Genomic DNA, 25318 nt, shown 5'->3' with positions numbered 1-25318 from the left:
ACTCATAATCTTTCCTAAATCAGAGTTCGGTAAAGAGAGCTAGATATTTAGATCATCAGCAAACGCCGAAAAAGGAGTATTAGTTCTAAAGAGCCTGGGGATAGAGTGGTGGGTTTTCTGTTTAATAAGAAGAAACAGAGGTTCTATATAAAGATTGAATAGCAAAGGAGAGAGGGGGCAACCCTGTCTGGTCCCATTAACTAGGAAGATTCTATCAGTAACCGCATTATTTATTTGAAGCATTGTATAAACTTTATAATAAATAGTTTCAATAAGTTTCACAAATGAGGCAGGTATATTAAAAAAGGGTAAGATGGTTAGTAGGAAGTTCATACTCATCCTATCGAAGGCCTTTGAGGCATCTATTGCTAACGTATATAAAGGGTAATTAGAAAGAGAAGAGAGAGTTATCATAGCTTCTAGGGCTAATGTATGATCGGATGTCTGTCTATTTCCAATAAATCCCGATTGTTCTTTGGAGACTATGCTAGGTAGCATTAATTTGAGTCTATTGGCAAAAAGGTTGAACTAAAATCTTTAAGTCTACATTAATAATGGAAATGGGTCTATAGTTCTCCGGTTTGGAAGAGTCAGCTTTACTTTTAGGGATAAGTATAGTCCTAGAAGCATTGAAATGTGGGTCTCTTATACCATGTTGGAGGATCTGGTTATAGGTCAAGTATAGCACTTGTGACATCTTGTGGGGAGAGGACTTATAAAATTCTGCGGTAAACCCGTCAGGACCTGGAGCTTTATTTAGTTTTAAATTCTTGATCACTTCTAAGATTTCTTGTGAAGTGATTTTTCTGTCCAAAGTGCAGTATTGATCCTCACTTAATTTAGGAAAGGACAGCTCTTTAAGGGTATCAGCAAGTTCATTCGAGTTTAAGGGATCATTCCGAGAGCTATATAGTTCGGAGTATATATTTTGAAAAATTTCTATAATATCCTGGATTTTATGATAAGCCTTGTCTTGATACGACAATTGAGAAATATAATGCAAAGTCTTATTTTGGTTTATTAGTCTGGCTAAGAATCTGGAGGGACATTGCGCCCAATCAGAGTACTTGGCCAACATTTTAATTTCATGAACTGATAAGTTATCTGCCTGCAGAGATAGATACTCTTTTTGCAACCCCATTAAATGGGCTTCTATTTCCCTATCATACTTTGCTTGTAGTTTATTTTCCCAGACCGCTATCTTTTTAATCAGGTCGGTTTCTCTTTTGTAGTATAATTTCTTAAAATATGAAGCTTTATTAATAAGAGTTCCCCTAATCACAGTTTTCGAGGAGGCCCATAATATGTCAATAGGTACCTCTTGCCTCTTAGCTGATTGAATAAACTGGTCCAATTTTTCCTCTATGATTTCAGCGATCCCTTCCCTTTGAAGAAGCGTAGGGTTAAGTCTCCACCACAATGGTCTATTTTTGTTGCTAACCCCTTGCTTACAGTCCAAGACAAGAGATACCTTGGAATGATCGGAAAGATTTCTGTTATCAGTGTGCAATTCAATATGGCAGCTAGCCAGGTCAAGGGAGAGGAGGAAGAACTCAATTCTGGACCATCCCTTATGGCAATTGGAAAAGAAAGTATAATTTACCTTATTAGAGGGGGTTCTATGTGATAAGAATGGGTCAAACAGACTGAAGTCATCTTTAAGTTCGGCTATCACAGATACGGCATATTTATTATACCTTGTATTTGGGTTCGACCTATCAGTAAGAGGGTTTTGCACGGAGTTCCAATCTCCGCCTATAATATATAAATGATTGGGGAAAGAGGAAATAATGTTATATATATTCATATAAAAATTTTCAATTGATCAAACCATATCCTACCAGGAAAACATCTCTCAGCTGTGGACAGAGGTGAAAGGGGACCTAAAGAGATGGTCACAACTTAAGCTCCCTTTTTTGGCGAGGACAACTATAATTAAGATGAATATTCTGCCCAGGTTCCTTTATATTTTTAACACTACTAACTCCATTATCCCTGTGAAATTCTTCAATAAACTGCACTCAACTTTCTCGAAATTTGTGTGGTCTCCAAAATCTGTGAGAATATCCTACTCTAAACTCGTATTCCCGAAGGATCTAGGAGGTATCTCTCTACCTGACTTCAAATTATACCATGACATCATTCAGAGCAGTAGAATTCTGAATATAGCGAACTATAAAATCAACTCTGAAGTTTGGTCCCCTAAATGGGTAGAGCTATATATGAATTACATTTGATCCCTTAAAATTAACCCATCTGCCCTTCCTTTTCTGAGCAAGGATAGTCTAGACAAGCATAAAATCATTTATGGTCTCAAATCTAATGTTATGATACTTCACAAATTATTAACGTCTCTAAAGCTTTTTCATGCTTTCACCTCTCTCCAACCCTTACATTTAAACCCGAATTTAACATTGAGCGGTAACATGTTAAATCTAAACAACTTTCCCCTTATTAAAGACAAGTGCATTGCGGATTTTTTCATAGTTAAACACCTGAAGATCTCTGAAATTAGGCAAACTTTTAATGTATCTAACAAATACACCTTAATACTCAGACAGATTTTGGATCTAGTTAAGCCCTATATCGAGGTTCCAGAGTTAACCAGGGAGGACATTGAGACCTCCAAAGTTATTTTGAAACTACTTCTGCTTAAGAAAAAGATGATCTCCAATGTATACAAACTCTTGGTCTCGGTCAGAACTAATAACACTCCAATATTTTCCAAGTTCTGGGTGGATAAGGACCCGGGTATATCCGCTGCAGTTATGCAAGAATCTTTTAAGGTAAGCACTAAATATATCCCCTTCAAAAAACTGGCATATACGCAACTTATGATTGTAAATAATGCATATTTAACCCCAGAAATTATTAATAAATTTCAACCTAACTCATCATCTTCATGCACATTTTGTAAGGCACAGGTAGCTGACATTTACCATATCTTCTGGAGTTGTAAATGTGTGTACAGATTGTGGTGCGCCCTAAGAGTTATCCTGGGAAAGATGGGATATGAGAAATCAACTCTCTCATGGCAATATGCGCTACTACATATACCTCCAGATGATATTACTAAATCACAGCACAAGGTATTGATATCCATATTCATGTTTATTAAATATTATATTTCTCTCCATTGGAAGAATCAAGCAATGATATCCTGGGAAGGTTTAAAAGAATTGTTTTTAGACATATAAAGGCGCTGAAATTCCTCTTTTATAAAGGGAATCATAAATACCATTCTGAAAACTTTTTGGAGTTCATTTTTTGCACATTTAATAACCTGAAATGTTATGTCTTAATGTTTCTATTTATCATACATTTTCTTTTTCACCATTGCATCTGTAACAGTTATTGAAATTTGGGCTTTGTACAGTTGTATATACTTGTTTTCTTCGTTAGATAGTGATGTGTTGATATGTATGTGGATTTGTTTGTAATGTTTGTTGTTGAAAAAGAAATAAAATAAAAAGAATTAAAAAAAAAAAAAAAAAAAAAAGAGGTACAGGTATGGCGAAATGTGGCAGATGCCCACAATGCAGATTCATTAGAATCACAAATAAGGTTAGACTAAGGGATAATGAATATCATATAAGTGGTAGGTTTAATTGTGAATCCCAAGGTGTGGTCTATGCAGCAACTTGTGAATCCTGTGATGCATACTATATTGGGAAAACTGAGAGAAAAATCAAACAAAGGGTATATGAACATACCTACTGTACTGGGAAGAACAACACTACCAACGCTTTGGCGAGACACATTGTAGAACACCCCAACCATCAATTTCAGTTTGTGGTACTACAACAGGTAGAACACAATATTAGGGGTGGGCTTTGGGAACTCAGACTGGAGGAATGAGAATTGAGAAGGCAGGTACGCACCTTGGCTCATGTACCCCCAGAGATTAATGATTACATTTCTATTAAATGCCTTCTCAAACTTAAGGCTCTAAATAGATAAGGCGATTCCAACTATGGTTTGTTTAATTTAATAACATTATTAACACAACTACACTTATAGCACAATTTATATTATACACTTTGTATTTTTTAGTGTATTTTCTGGTGCATTATTAGAACCATAATATATGGTGTAAGTCTTCTTAAAGTATTGGGTTTGGGCCCCAACAATGCCTATAAACTTCCAACTTAATTCATTTAAACATAAGCATAGTGGATTAGCGCCAGATATATGGTTTTGGTGTTGGTTTGCATCAAAGTTTTTGGATGAAGAATTTTAGGACACAAATAGGTATACAGAGAAGGGACAAAAACTTTGACTAGGTAATACTGTTGTCATACTGGTCGACTGGTTTTAACCATATATATTTTTCTGTTATCAACCATATATATCTTTGTGGTTCTTTTTATGATAAAGACGTTGCAATGTCCTGCTAATGTAAAGAACTCATTTATATTTAACTATGTTACAGTACTAGTAATGTAGTTTTTTTTTATTCCCACTTTGGCGTTCTGTGTTGCAAAATGTTTTTTTCTGGGAATATCTCTTTAATTTAAAAAAAAATGGTTTTAATTGTGTAATTGATATGGCAGTTTGAAAGTATTTAAACTGTAACTACATGTTATGTCATTTGTCTGATAAAGTTGGTGGAGTACACCAACAAAAGCGCTCACTCTATCTACAATAAAAACAGTGTTGCTGTGATTCCACTGCTGCCATTTTTCTGCTTTTTAACTGTTTTGGTTTCACATTTTGAGAAGTTGTAAACAGTATCATTAGAAGATATTTTTAATGAAATTTTAATGAAAGCAATATGCATACGATTTTCAGTTTAGATCACAGAGTTTTATGTGCAAAGTTGTTGTCGTTGTGTTGTTGTGTCTTTCGGCTTTTCCTGGTTAGGGCTCGCCACAGCGGAACTCCAGTCCACTAATGATTGGCAGTAGATTTTTACATGCCAAGTTGCCAGCTCTGATGCACAACCTTCAACGAAGGTACGCCCATTCACGTATGTCTCCACACAGAAGGCGCTTTAGCTGAGAATCGAACAGGACAATGTCTTACTGTGAGGCGACAACGCTACCACAGCACCACCACCGCAGTTCTGAAATCTGGCATTGTTCACATAAAAAGTAGTTGTAAGAAGTAATAAAACTTGAGTTGCAAAGTATATTTGTTACTCAGGTCCACAGATCTCAAGATGTGTGGAAAGCAGTATTTTTGAAGTTGTTTCTGAGGTGTACAAGTGGCAGCAGAGATACGTATCTTTGATGACTGTTTTTCAATCAGCATCATACACTACAAAGTGTGACAGTCATAAATAAAGTTCTTTTACAAATCTTCAGATGTATTGCGGCAATCAAACTTGTACAAAAATGTTCCATGCTGAATATGTTGAAATTTGTAATGGCAGATCTGCATTAGTAGGAAATAATAACTGTTTAAATTTTATGTGTAGGTTGTATTTATAGTATGTAATTTGCAAATCCAATTTATATTATTTTTCAATGCTTTCTTCATTTTTATTTCTTTTAGATGTATGAAGCTGGCAAAGAAAAGATTGCCATCTTAAAAGGAAAAGAACTGATTGCAATGTGTTTTCCATTTTGTTACATCTAAGTTGTTTTGTAGTCTTACTTTATATTTCATTAGTGGCTGTGTACTGAATGAAATAAAGTTTGCAACAGATGTTGAAAGTAACGTTTCAGTAGTTATTTTACCGATGATTACAGGTTGATTTTATTTAATGACTTTATTACAGACAAACAGTATTGACATACACCTATAATAAATAGGGAATTACGTTTAGGAAGAGGATTTAACAGTTACAACTGTCATTTATATGGCTCCTGAATTACCTAATGTGAATAATTTCAAAGTTTAGTTCAACATAAGTGTAATATATGTGGCAACTGCATTTTCTGCAATGTCATCAGTAAAGCAATTTCACTTTCACTGTTAAATTTTTCATCAGAGCATCTTAGTTTACATTAGTATAAAGACTTTCTAGCATTAATAAATTTGTGTGAGTCACATTACATACCTCAGTCCTGATTAGTATCAGATGTCTGTCATGGCTGGCTACTAAGCCTATCCATAATGTCAGTGGTATGCTTTATTTTGATTGACATAATTTATGTAGAATAGATAAAGTTTGTCTGTCTTTTTCCTGTTATATCATGTTCACAAATTCTGTAAAAAGTATCCACTGCTGTGCTGAGTAAGCTTTGAGGCAAGAAGAGGTGGTGTCTTAATCCCCTTAAGAAGATATGTTGCAACTTTTTAGGACTTCCATTCCTGCCTGAGTTAAAATACAGCTGATGTTAGTTCCTTCTTGTAATCTTAGAAAAGTGAAAAGGGATTTTAAAAATTTAATTTTAAAAAAGGTTATTACGTTCATTACTAATATTTGCAGGTTTGCACAATGATAGCTGTAGAATAGAGTGTGTGTGCTGTAGCTTTAAGAAGCATTTCAAGGATGGCACATGCCTATAAATAGCAAGCACGTGCTAGCTTCAGTGCCATTTTGAGATTGCAGCCATAGAGTGAGCATGCATGAGTGTAATTGCTAGTTTGTTTATAAGTTTATCTAAGTAAAAGTTATAAAGCCTCCATCTTGATGTGTTTGCACATAATAAAGCTGCTTGAACAGAACTCACAAAGACTCATCTATTTCATCCTGATGGGACGAGCAATATGGTGTCAGAACCAGGATTCCAGAGAGTGCTTTTCAGAGCTACAAGGTGCAGAGTTAACAGTGAAGGTAAACTAAGAGAAACGAACACAAAAAGGGGACAGAAACGAACTAAAGTGAATGAAAACTTGCACAAATGATTTATTTTATAAAAAAGATAAAAAGGAGCATTACAAGGGCACAAACAGCATTATTAAACAAGAAAGGGGCACAAAAAAATTGCACTTTATTCATCTGCTTTTACTGTATTTGTGTTTCCTCTTACTTTATTTTGCTTTTGCCTTTTCTTAAAAGTACTCAGTTTTATTTATTCTGCTGCATTTATTACTGCTTGGTAGTAGCCTGATTAAATTGCAACTGTTATTCTAAGTCTTTTGTTTTGGTTGAGCACTTGGGCTTCATACCAGTTGTTTTACATTAAGAAGGTTTGTGGACTGCACTGTTGTGGCAGAGGTAGCATACATCCTTCTAAGCTGGGAATTGCTGATTGAAGGCTCAGTGTCTGCTATTCTAAAAGTGTATTAGTGCTGGTTTAAGCACTTGGGCTTCAGGCCACCTATTCTATATTAAGAAGGTTTGTGGTCTGCACTCTTGTGGGAGGGGAGGCTAGATTCTGCCCTTCTGAGCATTTCTGGTCACAGGCTTATTGTGCCTTTTTATTTAAACTGTTTCTTTCTGAAATTGGTGTGCCTTGTTGCTGTAGCATAGCCCAGATTCAGGCCTGCTGAATCTAGCTTTGTTTGTATAACTTCAGGACTGATCAAGGCCAGCTTTTTTGGAGAAGGTTCCCCTACACCCTAGTGGCAGGAGTGTGCAGTTAGAACTTGTCTGATTGAAGACTGCTGGAACAGGGTTCAGTTTTGAGCTTTTTTCTGGTTAATTGGGTAACTTGTTTAAATCAGTTTGTTCATTTTCTGTTGTTTTATATACATATATATATATATATATATATATATATATATATATATATATATATATATATATAAATTGCACTTTATTCATCTGCTTTTACTGTATTTGTGTTTCTTCCTACTTTATTACTAGGGGCATTGACTACAACTCTGATCTGAGATATATAACAATAAGTATCCTTTTCTGTGCATTTAAAGTGTTTTTTTTATTGTTTCTGCTTTATTTTCTGAAAAAAATATATACTTGTTTCCCACCTTTATAAGCTAGTATAGTCCAGTTTTCAGGTTAGTGCTGAATTCACGGCTGTGTTACAAATCTTTGTGTTTGCCCATACCTTACTTGGATAGAAGGACATTTCTCTGTTCACCTGTGAGAGAGGGGAGCTTTGAGCAGCTTATATGTCCCTGGAGGTGTGATTTCAGCCCAGAAATTAGTAGTTTATTGGCCATTTCGGGCTAATTTCTATCTCTTTCATTTCTCTGCTATAAAAACTGCATTTGCCCAGTTTTGCACACGAGGCAGCGCTGGTTAGCTAGGGTAAAACTATTCCCAGCTCCACAAAGTCTCCTCTTGAATTTAATTTTTCCCTTGGAAATAGACAAACTTTCAACTTAAGCACTCAAGCCATTCATTTCTCAGCCCAGCACTTGCTCAAAACTCATAGCAAGCACTTATAAACACTAGCACTAGACCCCCCTATACTGTACAGAAGGACAAGGCTCTCTATTCAACCTTACCAGCCAGTCAGTAAAACAGTTCACTGTACCTATCCAGGCATGTCCAAAGGGTAGTTTCAGGTGTACTCCCCAGTCCAACTGGTGTATCCTGCATTTTGAGGCAATGTTACAACTGCCTCATGTACACAGACAACCCTCTCCTCCTACCACCAAACACTAATACATGCAAGAGATGCAATTATACAGCCAAACTGAAGGCTAAGCTCTCTCAACCCAAGACTGGATCAGATAGTCAAGAGGAGAAGGGAAATACTTGCATCACACCACCAGTCTCACATAGATCCGTTAAACCAGCACCGGCAAAAAACACACAAAAATACACGAAAACATACTCAGACGCTCTAAATAAAAATCTGCAAAAGCAAGAGAAACCTCCAAAGCAGACATCCAAGCAACCTCCACCCCCCCAACACAAACCATGAAACACATACTTCACAAAACCAGTGTGCCATGCAATCACAGTCCTTAAGGCAAAATAACATACCCAACACACTAGTAATAAGCAACTATATAGTCAGGCACACTGGCTTCCCACTCACTAGGCTGAATAAGGAGGTTACTGTTAGCTGCCTGTTGGGTGCCAGGATCCACCACATAACACAAGCACTCACATCACTCCAAAACAAGTACAAATATGACTCTGTCATTGTCCATGTTGGTGTGAATGACCTGAGCCGTACCTCCCTGGACTACATGAAAAGAGACATGGATCTGATCATATAGCCCAGGCTGATATGACCCTGACCTTGAGTAGCATCCTGCCCTCACCAAGAATGATACCACAATATAAAGAAAAAAGCCATCAATTTCAACAATTAGCTAAGTTTCTGGTGTCATTCAAAGGGGATCCAGTGTCTGTCCACCTGAGATGACATGCTCGACAAGCCACGTTGCTTCGCTAGAGACAACTTGCACCTGTCACCCTTAGGCTTTTGAATACTGGCCAAGGCTCTTGCTACCCCCATAGTTCCTTTTTTAAGCAAGGCTCAAAAGACAAACCCACCACCGTAAATAGCACAAGTAACAAAAAACTGAGGGTAATGTTACTCAATGCCAGAAGTCTAAACCTCAAAATGCATGCACTCGAGGCATTCCTCAGTATGGAGAAAATCGATATATGTGCAGTAACAGAAACCTGGTTTAAGGCTCCAGAGAGCACCCCAGCACTACGAGGCTACAACTCATACCATACATTTCGGCCACAGAACCCGGACCGAAATACAAAAGGTGGGGGTGTATCCATATTCATCAAGGATACCCACACCTCCAGGTTAGTGGCACAGCAGGAGGCTTCAGAGATCATCCACGTGCAACTAACAATGGGCAAAACTTCAATTCAAATTGTAGCTTGCTACAGATCACCCACCATGTCCCAGGACCCCCATTCCACATTTCTGGAAACACTTGGAAACATATAGGTCCTACCAAACACCCTAATACTGGGTGATTTCAATTACCCAAACATTAACTGTGAGAACTACTCAAGTACTAACTCCCTTGCCCAACATTTCCTATAATTTATAAACTCAAACACCCTGGATCAACTGGTCAACACTCCCACCAGAGGTAACAACATATTGGACCTGGTCATCACCAACATGAGCGACCAGTGTTCCACATTGGAGGTCAACCCTCGCTGGTTAGATCTGACCATAAACAAATCACTCTGGATATCCACTTTCCACCCCCAACCCTGAACAAAGAAACCACTGTGAAAAAATTTTCAAAAGCAAACTTCACGTTACTTAAGACCGAGGTAGAAAGTTTCAAAGCTCCCATGCTAAAGGATAATGCTGTCCAAGCTGCAAAATCCTATACTAATACATTCTACAGGCACCTACAAGAATGCATGGATCATGCTATCCCAAGCACAACCAAGACTCACTCCGCCAAGAAAAGGAAACCAGTCTGATGGACCCCTGCCATAAACAAGCTATACAATAGAAGGAGGAAACTGGTACAAAAAAGAGTAAAATCCCAAGAAGGGAAGACTTCCCTGATCAGTATCAGCAAGAAACTACTATCCCTCATAAAATCATCCAAGGTGAGCTTAAAATTGCCAAGGACTCCAAAGATAACCAGAAGGCATTATTTAGCTACGTCAATAATCTAAGTGGCAATGCTCAGATCTGCTCTGAGTTAGTGCAAAATGGCACAAAATACACTGAACTGATCGATATCGCCAACATCCTGGCAGACAGGTTCAGTGCAAACTTCACCCCCCTCTCACCTCCAAAAGGGCCCATAACCATACCAGAAGAATGTAGAGCCCCTGAAATCACAGACACTCAGGTTAAAATAGCTCTTTCCAAAGCCAAAAACACAACACCAGTGGGACCGGATAGTGTCCCAGGCTGCATCCTACACAAGCTCAAAGATGAACTAACCCCTCACCTAAAATAGAAAGGCACACAGCAACACAAGTACACCAAACAAACAGCAATCCACACACATACACCTAAACTCTTACGCCTAACCCTACACTAAACTATACATACACCACTAACTATTCACTTACCTTAACCCAAACCCTAACCCTAATGTCCGTCACTATCGCACAGTCACCTCACCCACGCCCTAACCCTAACTCACCTATCCCACCCTAACCCTCACGTCCATACAATCGCACACTTACCTGACCTGCGCCCTAACCCTAACTCACCTAACCCGCCCTAACCCTCACGTCCACACAATCGCACACTTACCTGAACCCGACCAGTAACTTTCCACCACAGCGCTGAAAATACTGAAGCAACAGAAAAGGACAACCAAATTCTTTCCCTAGGAAAGAATTTGATTTTCTGTTTCTTAGATATTTTCAGCGTTCACTGAAAACAGGTTGATAGTAGAACACTCGAAATTTTGAAAGTTCTGTGTTTTAATATAGACCAGTCTATTCAAAAAGTGCCACCATTACAGAGTGTTTCTTGTACTGTAAAGAATTATTTAGCAAACTACTGCCATTTTGGCGAAGTTTTAGTGTGCTGTGTACTGTTTATTCACAAAGTGCAGTTACTTTGAAATGTTTCTTACTCCTAGTTTCTTCTGCCCAGTTTATTTGCAAAGTGCAGTTATTTTGAAATGTTTCTTACAATGATATGAGGTGATTCCTTACAGTACAGCTATTTCAAGAGTATCACAGTGCCCGAGAGGCTTATTTCACAAAGTTCACTTATCCAGAGGCATGTTGTGCTATTGGGCAAAGTTACAAATATTGGCATAAATTTCTGCCATGTGTATATGTGTGTGTATTCATGCATATGTGCAAAAGCTTTCACTGGTATGTGTTAATATGGCAGACAGATTTCGAAAATACTCACCACTTGAATTTGTTCAGAATACTGCAGAGAATTGGATATATGGAATATTTGAGCAAGAGTATGATATTTTTATACAAGCAGCTTATTCTGACAAAGATGCACACAATGGGGGATTCATTTTGCTAAACCTAGCTGGGTTAGAGGCCATTGAAAGAGAGCATTCGTTTGTATATGCACCAGCATATATGAGGGAGAAGGTGAAAACCATCATATTGTTGTACAGGCTGAATCAAGGGAAGAACCTGAGTGTTTGAAGCGCAAATTCAGAGAAATGTGTAATCCTCAGACAAACATTACATTAGAGAGGCATTTGTTTTACACAACAGATCAGAAACCAGGGGACACTTTTGCAGCTTATATAACTGACCAGAGAAGCAAAGCTAAAATGTGTCGGTCTGGTGACTTAAAAGATGAGTTGATAAAGGCTTGTGTGTGGTATTAATAGTGCTGCTGTGAGTTCCGCATTGAACAGAGCTCCGCTTTTTGATTGGCTTGTATACTGGTATACTAGCCAATCAAAACCTCGCACAGCGGACCCTCTTCTGTTCAATGCGGAACATCAAGCAGCTCCACATTGAACAGAACTTGGTTTTTGATTGGCTCGTATACCGTTATATGAGCCAATCAAAAAACAAAGCAGAGGAAAGACTCCGAAATAGGGATGTCTGGTTTTTGAAAATTCTGCGATTTGTCCGGGTTTTAAAACCCGGACAAATCACAGAATTTTCAAAAACCGCCTGGACAGGAGCCCAAAAAAGGGGACATGTCCGGGGAAACCCAGACGTATGGTAACCTTAGCTGTGAGAAAGATTTTGCTTCATGACAGAGATTTAACGTTGAATAAAGCTATTGAGATTTGTCAAATCCATGAAGTTACAGAAAGGCACACAAGTATGCTTGCAAGTGATAAGAGCATGGTTTCAGCAGGCTCCAGAACAAATGTAGACAGAATGCAACACATGGCTAACAGAAGCAGGCCTAATCACATGGCAGCTACAGCCTCTGCATGTTTTTCTTGGAAACCACTGAGTTTTCCAGCAAGTTCTAAGAAAAGGGCATGCTCAATGCAGTACAAGTGTGAGTCAGCAAAACCCAAATCCAGCTTTATTGCTAACTGTCACAACACTCATTTGTCTAAAAGAGAGAAATGCTTAGCATTTGGTCAGCAATGCCACAAGTGTAAAAAAAATGGAACCATTTTCAAAAGTTTTGGATAATACACGATTTAAAGTAATTTGTTTGTGTTGCATTGAGCAATATCTAGCTGGAAGTTGACTGTTTTTTTCAGTAGGTCTTATACAAGTGGTATTTTCAGTTAAGGCTTGTTAAAAAACCTGCATAGCCAGTGATATGTGGGGGTAGTTTACCTCATTGTTATTCGGTTTCTGTCTTATACAAGTGGTACAGTGAATTGTTTTCTGTTTAAACTGTGAGCTTTGGCCAACTGAGACCTACATGAGTGGAGTTAAGTAGATTTTTATCTGCACTTTTATCAAATAATACACGATTTAAAGTAATTTGTTTGTGTTGCATTGAGCAATATCTAGCTGGAAGTTGACTGTTTTTTCAGTAGGTCTTATACAAGTGGTATTTTCAGTTAAGGCTTGTTAAAAAACCTGCATAGCCAGTGATAAGTGGGGTAGTTTACCTCATTGTTATTCGGTTTCTGTCTTATACAAGTGGTACAGTGAATTGTTTTCTGTTTAAACTGTGAGCTTTGGCCAACTGAGACCTGCATGAGTGGAGCTAAGTAGATATTTATCTGCACTTTTATCAAATAATACACGATTTAAAGTAATTTGTTTGTGTTGCATTGAGCAATATCTAGCTGGAAGTTGACTGTTTTTTCAGTGGGTCTTATACAAGTGGTATTTTCAGTTCGGCTTGTTAAAAAACCTGCATAGCCAGTGATAAGTGGGGGTAGTTTACCTCATTGTTATTCGGTTTCTGTCTTATACAAGGGGTACAGTGAATTGTTTTCTGTTTAAATTGTGAGCTTTGGCCAACTGAGACCTGCATGAGTGGAGCTAAGTAGATATTTATCTGCACTTTTATCAAATAATACACGATTTAAAGTAATTTGTTTGTGTTGCATTGAGCAATATCTAGCTGGAAGTTGACTGTTTTTTCAGTAGGTCCCTATCCACCCTCCCTGTTTTTGTCTTGGTGTTAATCTTGGTGGTTTTGAAACTGCCTGCCCCTCTTGTAAATTTGCACTTGGATACTCCTCCTGAGCCCATCTCATTTGCTCACTAAAAAAAAAAAAAAAAAATGTATCTGCTTTTACTGTATTTGTGTTTCTTCCTACTTTATTTTGCTTTTGCGTCATCTTAAAAGTACTCAGTTGCATTTATTACTGCTTGGTGTAACTCATTCTAAGCCTTTTAGTTTAAGCACTTGGGCTTCAGACCAGTTGTTTTACATTAAGAAGGTTTGTGGTCTGCACTATAGTGGCAGGACAGGTAGCTTACATCCTTCTAAGTTGGGAACTGCTGATTGAGGGTTCAGTGTCTGATATTCTAAAAGTGTATTAATTCTGGTTAAAGCAAGTGGGCTTCAGGCCAGTTATTTTACATTAAGAGGGTTCGTGGTCTGCACTCTTGTGGGAGGAGAGGCTGGACTCTGCCCTTCTGAGCTGGGAATTTCTGGTTAAAGGCTTATAGTGCCTGCATATTTGAACTGCTTCTTACTGAAACTGGTACACCTTGTTTGCTGTAGCATAGACTAGATCCAGGCCTGCTGAATCTAGCTTTGTTTGTATAACTTGAGCACTAATCCAGGCATTCTTTAAAGTATTCAATTGTATTCATTACTGCTTGGTAGTTATCATTCTAAGTCTTTTGGATTAAGCACTTGGGCTTCAGACCAGTTGTTTTACATTAGGAATGTTTGTGGCCTGCACTGTGGTAGCAGGACAGGTAGCTTACATCCTTCTAAGTTGGGAACTGCTGATTCAGGGCTCAGTGTCTGTTATTCTAAAAGTGTATTAGTTTTGGTTTAAGCACTTGGGCTTCAGGCTAGTTATTTTACATTAAGAAGGTTTGTGGTCTGCACTCTTGTGGGAGGAGAGGCTGGACTCTGCCCTTCTGAGCTGGGAATTTCTGGTTAAAGGCTTATAGTGCCTGCATATTTGAACTGCTTCTTACTGAAATTGGTACACCTTGTTTGCTGTAGCATAGACTAGATCCAGGCCTGCTGAATCTAGCTTTGTTTGTATAACTTGAGCACTAATCCAGGCATTCTTTAAAGTATTCAATTGTATTTATTACTGCTTGGTAGTAACTTGATTAAAGTGTAGTTATCATTCTAAGTCTTTTGGATTAAGCACTTGGGCTTCAGACCAGTTGTTTTACATTAGGAAGGTTTGTGGCCTGCACTGTGGTAGCAGGACAAGTAGCTTACATCCTTCTAAGTTGGGAACTGCTGATTGAGGGCTCAGTGTCTGTTATTCTAAAAGTGTATTAGTTCTGGTTTAAGCACTTGGGCTTCAGGCTAATTATTTTACATTAAGAAGGTTTGTGGTCTGCACTCTTGTGGGAAGAGAGGCTGGACTCTGCCCTTCTGAGCTGGGAATTTCTGATTAAAGGCTTATAGTGCCTGCATATTTGAACTGTTTCTTACTGAAATTGGTGCACCTTGTTTGCTGTAGCATAGACTAGATCCAGGCCTGCTGAATCTAGCTTTGTTTGTATGCTTGTTGTTTGTTTGCTTGTTATTTCCCTGAAATGCTAATTCCACCTAAAACGCGGCTTTTCAGCGCTTCTGTGGATCCCTAGTGATATCTGCATTTCTTACTGTACTTATTTCCTTGTTTCACTTGAATGAAAGTTACTGTTTGTCGTTTTTGCATTTAAGTTACCTGTAGCACATTGCATTTAAGTTACCTGGCACTTGCTCACTAAAGCAATTATATAGGTCAGCACTACAAAATTAAAAGTACTACACCCTCACAAACTCCCCTTGAGTACCTTGTTCCCCATTGGCCCTTTTTTTTCAATTATAAAGGAATTCCCAGTACTATTCTAACATGTCCAAAGGTCAGTTGTCAATCTCCTCTCCGGTCCATCTGGTGAATCTGGGAATCTTGAGGCAATGTTACAACTGCCTCATGTACACAGACAACCCTCTCCTCCTCCCAACAAATTCCAACACATGTGAGAGATGCAACCATATAGCCAAACTGGAGGCTAAGCTCTCTCAACTCAGTACTGGCGTAACCAGTCAGGAGGAAAAGGAAACCACACTCACTACAATAACAGTCTCATATAGATCTACCATGACAGCAAACCAAACACATAAACACACAAAAACATACTCGGAGGCTCTAAATAAAATTCTGCCTAAGCAGCAGAGACCTCCAAAGTAGACACCCAAGCAACCGCTACCCCAAAACAAAACACATGCAACACATAGCTCACAAAGCCAGTGTGCCAAACAGTCATAGCCCTTAAGGCTAAACAACACACCTGATACACTTGTAATAGGTGACTCTATCGTCAGGCACACTGACGTCCCGCTCACCAGGCTGAACAAGGAGAAGGTCAAGGTGAGCTGCCTGTCGGGCGCTAGGATCTGCCACATAACACAAGCACTCAAGTCACTCCAAGGCAAGTACAAATATGACTCAGTCATTGTCCATGCTGGTGTGAATGACCTAAGACGTACCTCCCTGGACTACATGAAAAGAGACATAGAGGAGCTCTCTGAGCATGTAGCCCAGGCCGGTATGACCCTGACCTTGAGTGGCATCTTACCCTCACCAAGAATGATGCCACAATATGAAGACAAGATGATAAATTTTAACAACTGGCTTAAGTATTGGTGTCATTCAAAGGGGATCCAATGCCTGTCAGCCTGGGCTGACATGCTCGACAAGTCACGATGCTTCGCTAGGGACGGCTTGCACCTATCACCCCTGGGCTTTCGGATATTGGCAAAGGCTCTTGCTACCCCCATAGTGCCTTTTTTAGGCAAGGCTCAAAAGACAAACCCACCTCCATAGGTATCACAAGGGATAAGAAACTAAGAGTAATGCTACTCAACGTCAGAAGTCTAAACCTCAAGATGCATGCACTCGAAACTCTCCTTAGCATGGAGAACATTGATATCTGTGCAGTAACAGAAACCTGGTTCAAGGCGCCCGAGAGCACCCCAGCACTATCAGGTTATACCTCATACCATGCTTTTCAACCCCAAAATTTGGACCGAACCACAAAAGGAGGGGGAGTATCAATATTCGTCAAAGATACTCACACCTCCAGTTTGGTGGCACAGCATGAAGCATCAGAGACTATCCATGTGCAACTAACAGTGGGTAAAACTGCCTTCCATTTTAGCCTGCTACAGACCACCCTCCCAAACCCAGGAACTCCACTCGGCCTTCCTGAGAACACTGGAAAATATTAAGGTCTCTCCAAACACCATTATATTGGGCAACTTCAACTACCCAAACATAGACTGGGAGCATTACTCTAGCTCCAACACCCTAGCCCAAAGGTTCCTAGAATTTATAAACTCAAATGCTATGGAACAACTTGTTACCACTCCCACAAGAGGGGAAAACATACTGGACCTGATCATCCTCAACATGGGGACTCTATGCTCCAGACCTGAAGTGAATCCCTCACTGGTAAGATCAGACCATAAACTAATCTCACTGGATATTCACATCCCAACCCCACCCCCTGCCCAGAAAACCACAGTGAAAAACTTCTCTAAAGCAAATTTCACACTCCTCAAAACCGAGGTGGAATCCTTCAAAGCCCCCGGGCCTGTGGAAAATATGGCCCAGACCACAGAATCCTTTATAAATGCATTCTATGAACACCTTCAGGAATGCATGGATCACGCGATCCCAAATAAAACCAAGACCCAATCCTCCAAAGACAGATGTCCTGTCTGGCGGACCCCAGCCATAAACAAACTATACAATAGAAGGAGGAATCTACTACATGATAGAGCAAAATCCCAAAAAGGGAAGGCATCTCTGATCAGTATTAGCAAAAAACTACGGGCACTCATAAAATCGTCTAAGGCCAGCTTCGAGAGAAAAATTGCACAGGACACTAAGGATAATCACAAGGCTTTCTTTAGTTATGTTAGGAACCTGGGTGGGAATTCCCAGATATGCTCAGAATTAGTCCAAAATGACAAAAAATACACCGAACCCACAGACATTGCCAACATCCTAGCTGACAGGTTCAGCACAAACTTCTCCCCCCCTCCCCAACAAAAGGGCAAATATCTATCCCAGCAGAGTGCTGCCCCCTGACATCTCAGATGCTCAGGTAAGAGCCGCCCTCTCCAAAGCAAAAAACACAGCATCAATGGGACAAGATGGTGTCCCGGGCTGCGTCCTACATGAACTCCAAGAAGAGTTAAACCCAAACATGAAACTACTGTTCAATCACAGCCTTACTACAGGATATGTACTCAAAGAGTGGCGTACAGCAACGGTGGTTCCTCTCCACAAAGGTGGTGCCTCAACGGATCCTGGAAACTATTGCCCCATAAGCCTGACTAGCTTGGTCTGCAAAGCTATGGAAAGGATCATCATGGACCTTATAAATAAAGATATTGGGGACCTATAGACACTGGATCCTACCCAGTTCGGCTTTGTTAAGGGCAGATCCTGCCTCTTAAACCTGATTGATTTCTTTGAAACAGTCACCAAGGCCATTGGCGAGGGGAAGGTGGTCCACACAGCCTACCTGGACCTCACAAAAGCCTTCAATACAATACCCCACTCGGGCATTATAGATAAACTCACCAGCTTAAATATAAACCCCTATGTCACTAGATGGGTTGCAAACTGGCTCAAGGACAGAACCCACATGGTTAGAATTGCTGGAGCCATGTCAGACTCCAAACCAGTTACAAGTAGCATCCCACAAGGCTCAGTCCTGGGACCTCTCTTGTTCAGTATATATTTCTCAGAGGTACAGGCCAACACGGAAGGACTGTGGCTGACCAAGTTCACAGATGACTGCAAACTGGGCTCCATAATCGACTCTCCAGCCGACACAAACATCCTCCAAAAGGGCCTCATAAAAACAGACAACTGGTTCCAGAGCCATGGCCTCAAGCTAAATGCCAAAAAGTGTATAGTCATCCCCTTTGGCAAAAACAAAGTGCCCACAAATTACCACATATGTGGTAATCCATTAAGTACGGAAGAAGTAATTAGGGATCTGGGGACCCAAGTTGATAGCAATCTCTCATTTGACAACCACGTGGCCAAAGTGGTTAGAAAAACATTTTATATAGCCCACCTAATCATGAAGGGATTCACATCTAGATCAGGGGAGGTCATTGTGCCTCTTTACTCATCCCTCATCAGGCCCATAATTGAGTACAATACCCCTTTTGGGATGTACCTTGCCAGACAACTGCAGCAACTGGAAAGACCCCAAAAGTACCTCACCAAGAGGATCAAAGGGCTCAAACAGATGCCATATGCTGCCCGGTTAAAGAAACTCCAGCCTTACTCAGTGGCATACCGCCTGCTCAGAGGCGATCTGTGCCTGACGTATAAAGCCATGTCCAACCCGGAATTAATGGACATGCTGCACCTCAGAAAATCCAAATCCCATCGAGCGCAGAGTATGCTGATGTTTTCTATGACAAGTTGGGCAAACTTCCAGTTGCGTATTCTATGAAGTTAGACCCAGAGGTCAGTCCAGTGGTCAAATCAACAAGAGATGTTCTGATAGCTATGCAGGATAAAGTCAAAGTTCAGTTGGATAAAATGGTGCAATAAGGTGTAATTTTTCCAGTTACAGAACCAAGTGAATTGATGTTGCCCATGGTAGCAGCTCACAAGAAAGACTCAGGTGAAATCAGAATATGCATTGACCCAAGAGATTTGAACAAAGCATTAAAGAGACCACATCATCCAATGTGTACAGTCGAGGACGTCACAGCCCTAATACCAAATGACACTGTTTTTTCTGTCTTGGATGTAAAACGTTCATTTTGGCAAGTGATGCTTGAACACAAATCCTCATTACTATTTTCAGTACCCCATTTGGTAGATATAGATTCTCAGGATGCCATTTGGAATAAATTTTGCAAGTGAAGTCTTTCAGCATGCAATGGAGCAAATTTTTTCAGGTTATCTTTGTGCCATAATAGTGAATGATTTATTGGTTGGAGGCAATGGTGAAGCAGAGCATGACAAAAACCTTAAAAACGTTCTAGACAGAGCACGTGAAGTGAACTTAAAGCTTAACCCTCTAAAGTGCAAATTCAGACTACCAGAAGTTACATATGTAGGTCATTTATTTACCAGCACTGGCATGAGACCAGACCTGTCCAAGCAAGCAGCCATTCTTGATATGCCAGTGCCAGATAATATTAAAGCTCTACAATGTTTTCTGGGTATGGTCAACTACTTAGGCAAGTTTATACCAGACTTCAGTGAGTTGACAGCACCTTTGAGAGAGCTGACATGCAAAACTGTTACATAGTCTTTGTTGGAACAGCACCAGAAAGCATTTGAAGACCTTACACAGAAAATTGCAACCACACCTACATTATGATACTATGATGTCAAACCAGTCACTCTTTCCTGTGATTCTTCAAAATTTAGTCTTGGTGCAGTTATTCTTTAAGAAAGCAGACCAGTAGCCTATGCAGCTAGAACTCTTACCCAAACTGAAATGCAATATGCTCAAATTGAGAAAGAAATTTTGGCAATAGTATTTGCATTTTCAAAGTTTCATGATTATATCTATGGTCAAGCTATTCAGATTGAAACTGATCACCAATCTGTAGTTATTATTTTAAAGAAGCCTATGCATTCCGCTCCAGTGAGATTACAAAGAATGATGCTCAAATTGCAAAAGTACAACTTCAAAATAGTCTATACAAAAGGCAAACTTCTTTATCTGGCTGATACATTATCCAGATCACCAGAAATACAACAGAACAGCTTAATGCAGAACATTTTGACTTTGATGTCATGGAAGTGTATAATTTTTCTACCACGAGACTTGAGCTGAGAGATCATACAAAGACTGATCCAATTTTGCAAAAGCTCAACCACTACATTAATGGTGGATGGCCTTCAAAGCATCTAGTGTACCACCTGAAGTGCAAACTTATTTTCCTTACAGAGATGAGACGTTGATGGAAGATGGTATTATTTTCAAAGGTCCTAAAATTGTTGTTCCTGCTTCCTTACAACATGGCAGATTTTGCTTCATGGTCACCCAGGTTCAAAATCTACCAAAAGAAGGGTGAAAGAACTAGTATTTTGGCCTTCTCTAGTAAAATACATTGACAAAGTACTTTCTTCTTGTTCCGTATACAATAGTACTAAACCACATTGCAAAAAGAACCACTTCATCTAAGTCAAGTTCCTGAACTACCTTGGTCAACAGTAGCCACTGATATATTTGAGTGGAACAATCAACATTACTTAGTGTTGGTAGACTCTTATTCAGACAGGTCTGAGACTGATTTACTGCCTAATCTAACATCCACTGCTGTTATTACCAAGTTGAAATGGCATCTCTCAGTCCATGGTAGTCCACACAAAGTGATTTCTGACTATGGTCAATTTACTAGTTAGTTGTTTCAGAAATTTGCAAGAGAATGGGATTTTGTACATGTTACTAGTAATTTAGAATATCCACAGTCAAATGGACTAGCTGAAAGTGCACTACAGAGTGCAAAGCAATTACTTGAGAGGTCAAAGTGTGATAATACCGATGTCTTTTTGAATTTACTTAATCTCAGAAACATACCACATGATGATATACTTGACTCACCTGCTCACAGACTTTTATCTAGGCAAACGAGAACAATATTGCCTATTAGTTCCAGTTTTTTTGAGGCCTAAAGCAAAGAACAACGGAACAATTAGAGCCCAATTATTCAGAAAGCATTCTTTCCAGACGTCCAGCTATGATAAATTTAGCAAATTACTTATTCCGTTGAAAGAAGAAGAGACAGTGAGGATACAAACAGCAAAAAAGGTTTCGACCGGATTGGTCAACTAACAAGTATATGTACCGAGCCAATATCCTACTTTGCAGAATCTGCAGGTGTGGAGCAAAAATCACAGATATCTTCTTCCTGTACCAGAATCGATATTGCAGCATTGTTTCTGTGATACAGATTCTAGATCTCAGAGCAATTCAGACAATGTTCCTGTTGCAGAACGTGTCATAACATCTACTTCCATTTCTGATGATGTTCCTAATGTCCCTGAGGTTGAACATTCAGCAGAGACAGTCCCAGTTACTAGACCTAATTCTAATTTTTATGTCACACAATTTGGTTGTATTTTCAGACCTTGTATGAAATACACAACAACCTGGAGATAATTGTATATATGTATCTACTTCTGTATAACTGCATGACACAGAATTATTTGTATTGATGTCAACTGATGTCGTCAATATTGCATAACTTATTTCTCAAAGAGGGAGGATGTAGAATAGTGTGTGTGTGTGTGTGTGTGTGTGTGTGTGTGTGTGTGTGTGTGTGTGTGTGTGTGTGTGTGTGTGTGTGTGTGTGTGTGTGTGTGTGTGTGTGTGTGTGTGTGTGTGTGTGTGTGTGTGCTGTATCTTTAAGAAGCATTTCAATGATGGGACGTGCATATAACTAGCAAGCATGTGCTAGCTTCAGTGCTGTTTTGTGATTGCAGCCAGAGAGTGAGCATGTATGAGTGTAATAGCTAGTTTGTTTATAAGTTTATCTAAATTAAAGTTATTAAGCCTCCATTGTGATGTGTTTGTACATAATAAAGCTGCTTGAACAGAACCCACACAGACTTGTCTATTTCATTCTGATTGGATGAGCAACAATAACCACTTGACAAAACACCATCATATATTGTGTAGGTCACTATTAAGTCTTAGAAGCTTTGTAAATGTCACTGTGAAATTTCTGGAAATCTTACCTAACTTGCATGAAATTTGAGTAAGGTGAGTGTTTACATAAACAAAAAACATGCATTATACTTTAGAGAATGAAGTGGAATACACTCATGAAATGCTGTTATATCACTTAAAGATTACACTACATGGTTTATTTTTTAAATGTGCTGCAGTAGCATTGTCACCTCACAGTAAGACGCTGTCCGGTTCGATTCTCAGCTAGAGCATCTTCTGCATGGAGATATGCGTGAACGGGCGTACCTTCGTTGAAGGTTGTGCGTCAGGCCTGGCAAGCCGGTACGTAAAAATCAACTGTCAATCATTAGCGGACCGGAGTTCCGCTGTGGCGAACCCTAACCAGGAAAAGCCGAAAGACACAAACAAACAAACTAGGTAAATATGTTGTCATACATTTTTCATAACAGTCTCAGTGCTTTGCTGCATTTCCAATCAAAACTGTGTACCTACAAAAGACTTGTAATAGTACAATTACATAGCTAGTATTTTACCGAAATGTAACAGTGTCTTCACAGGCTTGATAATAGGTTGTCCACCATAATTTCGACAGAATGACATTCCCCACTGGAGTAGTCCAGAAGGTATACTGCTTTGCTCTGTCTCTGCATTTTAGCTGAAATTAAGAGCTACCTACAAGTTGTTAGAAAGAAAACATCATAAATTTCATAATACTTTAGAGAGATTCAAAAAATATACAACAAGGTATTCTAAATGTTTTGACTTCATTTATTAATTGTGCATATAGCATATTCAACATATGTCATACATAAACAATTCTTAATAGGGTAATATGCAGGTTACATTTTTTATTCGTCGTTAATGTGCATTTCCTGAAATTTATACATCAATTCAAAGGTAAAAGGGAGAAAAATTAGTAGCTCAGTATATGGCAGGATTTATCAAAAGGTTAAAGGTCAAACATATAGATTGGGATAATAAGAATGGACATGGATTAAAGGATACAAGTGTTTTAGATGAGTGTGCTACTGAAGTTTATATACCCTGGAGAAGCATTCTCAAGACTTCCAGACAATGGGCACTTTAAAAGGATAAAACACATTCAGTGAGTTTGTGTTGGATGGGGTGTAGAGCATGAGTAGCCTTTGGAGATTCTGGTTAAAAGGAAGGAGAACTGGGAGTGCCAGAAATTGCAGCGTCACTACAGACTAATACGTTGATGAACATGCTGACATTAATAGACACATAATGCAAAGCTGAATGGAAGGGAATATTAAGGCAGACAAGGGAAGACACCATAGAAGTGTTAGAAACCCCAAGAAGGAACTTAAAGCTGGGATGGAGAAATAAAGTATAGCTGATTTTCATTTCACAGTGGCAAAAAAAATGGTATAAACAGAGGGAAGGAGTACTTTCCATATAGGACACAAATCAAGAGATGGACAAGCAAGGGATTACATGGAGGTGGAGGAGGAAACAGGCTAAAGTGAGCTTTTTTTATGAAATATTAGCAGGGGATAGGATTAAAATTTGGGAGGAAGCAAGTTAGGAATTACAGTATACAGCAGACATAGAATAGGAATGCCAATAGGTTTATCAATAAATGGAGAAAGATAAAACGAAGGATCCTCATTGGTAAAGAAGATCCAGAATTTATGAAGGAGAATGAATCTAGGAGGTCAAACGGCCAAGACACTAGAGAAATGCTAGGAACAGGACAAAGAAGATTATAAGAGAAGGATGAAAGGGAAAATATGATCAGAGGAAGAAATGGGAGAGAAAACTGCAGGAAAGGATAGAAGTTGTGGAACAGCAAAATATATTAAAGTGCTACAATATGGAGTCTAGCGCATGTACATTTAACATATTTGCACAGAAGTGTTTTCACAGATATTTTTAAACAGTAGTAAGGCTAGCAAAGATGTTTCGGAGTTTAGATGGACTTTGATGGAAATGTGGAGAGGAAAGAGGTTCCTGGACATACATTTTTTTTTCAGTTGTAATAAATGTTTGGGTTACAGAACACAAGTGCAGCAGTCAATACATCAGCTTTTCATAGAAGTGGGACAAGTGACAAAAAATAATGTTGCTAGGTTATGCCAAAGGAATCAGAAAAGAGGACAAAGAATTGCTGGTGTTATTGATGATGATGTGCAAAAGATGACAGTGTGCAAAAAAAAGAAGAATATGGAAAAATACAGCAGCCCAAATAGGGGAAGAGATTAGGCAATTAATGATACAACTAGAAAGAAAACATATGGGAAGAAATGGAAGAGAGAGACATATAGGATAACTGCACCCAGGGTAGTCTAAGAAGGAGCAGTGAACATAAGGTAGATTTGAAACAGGAGATGGTATGAGGAAAACAGCTGAATAAAAAGACAGAAACAAGATGGATGAAAGAAGGAATACGAAAAGAGAAGGTTGGGCAAAATCAAGAGCAGAATTAGGAAGGAAGGAACGTTAAGACAAAAGATTAATGAGAGAGAGAGAGAGAGAAGCATAAGAAAACAAGAACACATAGGGATGACCAGAGACGGGTGGTAGGAAGCATATGTTAGAGCGATATGTCAGAGATTTTTTTATATTATGTTTGAGGATACAAAAATAAAGGCTTTTTGTTGCTATATAAAGCAAAATAATGATGTAACGGATATAATTTCTGATACATGTCATAGTGAAGATATATAAAAGTACCAGTATTAAAAAAGGGATCTATATTACTAGACCGAAAGATCACAAAAGCACATGTACGTCGATGTACATACAGAGCAAAACACCTAAATGGGGAAAACCGGAACGCTGAACATGTTTCGTAGCCAGCAGCACAGT

The sequence above is a fragment of the Protopterus annectens genome, chromosome 2.part0 (assembly GCF_019279795.1).
Source record: "Protopterus annectens isolate FY-2018-M chromosome 2.part0, PAN1.0, whole genome shotgun sequence".
NCBI classification, from domain to species: domain Eukaryota; kingdom Metazoa; phylum Chordata; order Ceratodontiformes; family Protopteridae; genus Protopterus; species Protopterus annectens.
Note: the sequence above shows the minus strand (reverse complement) of the source record.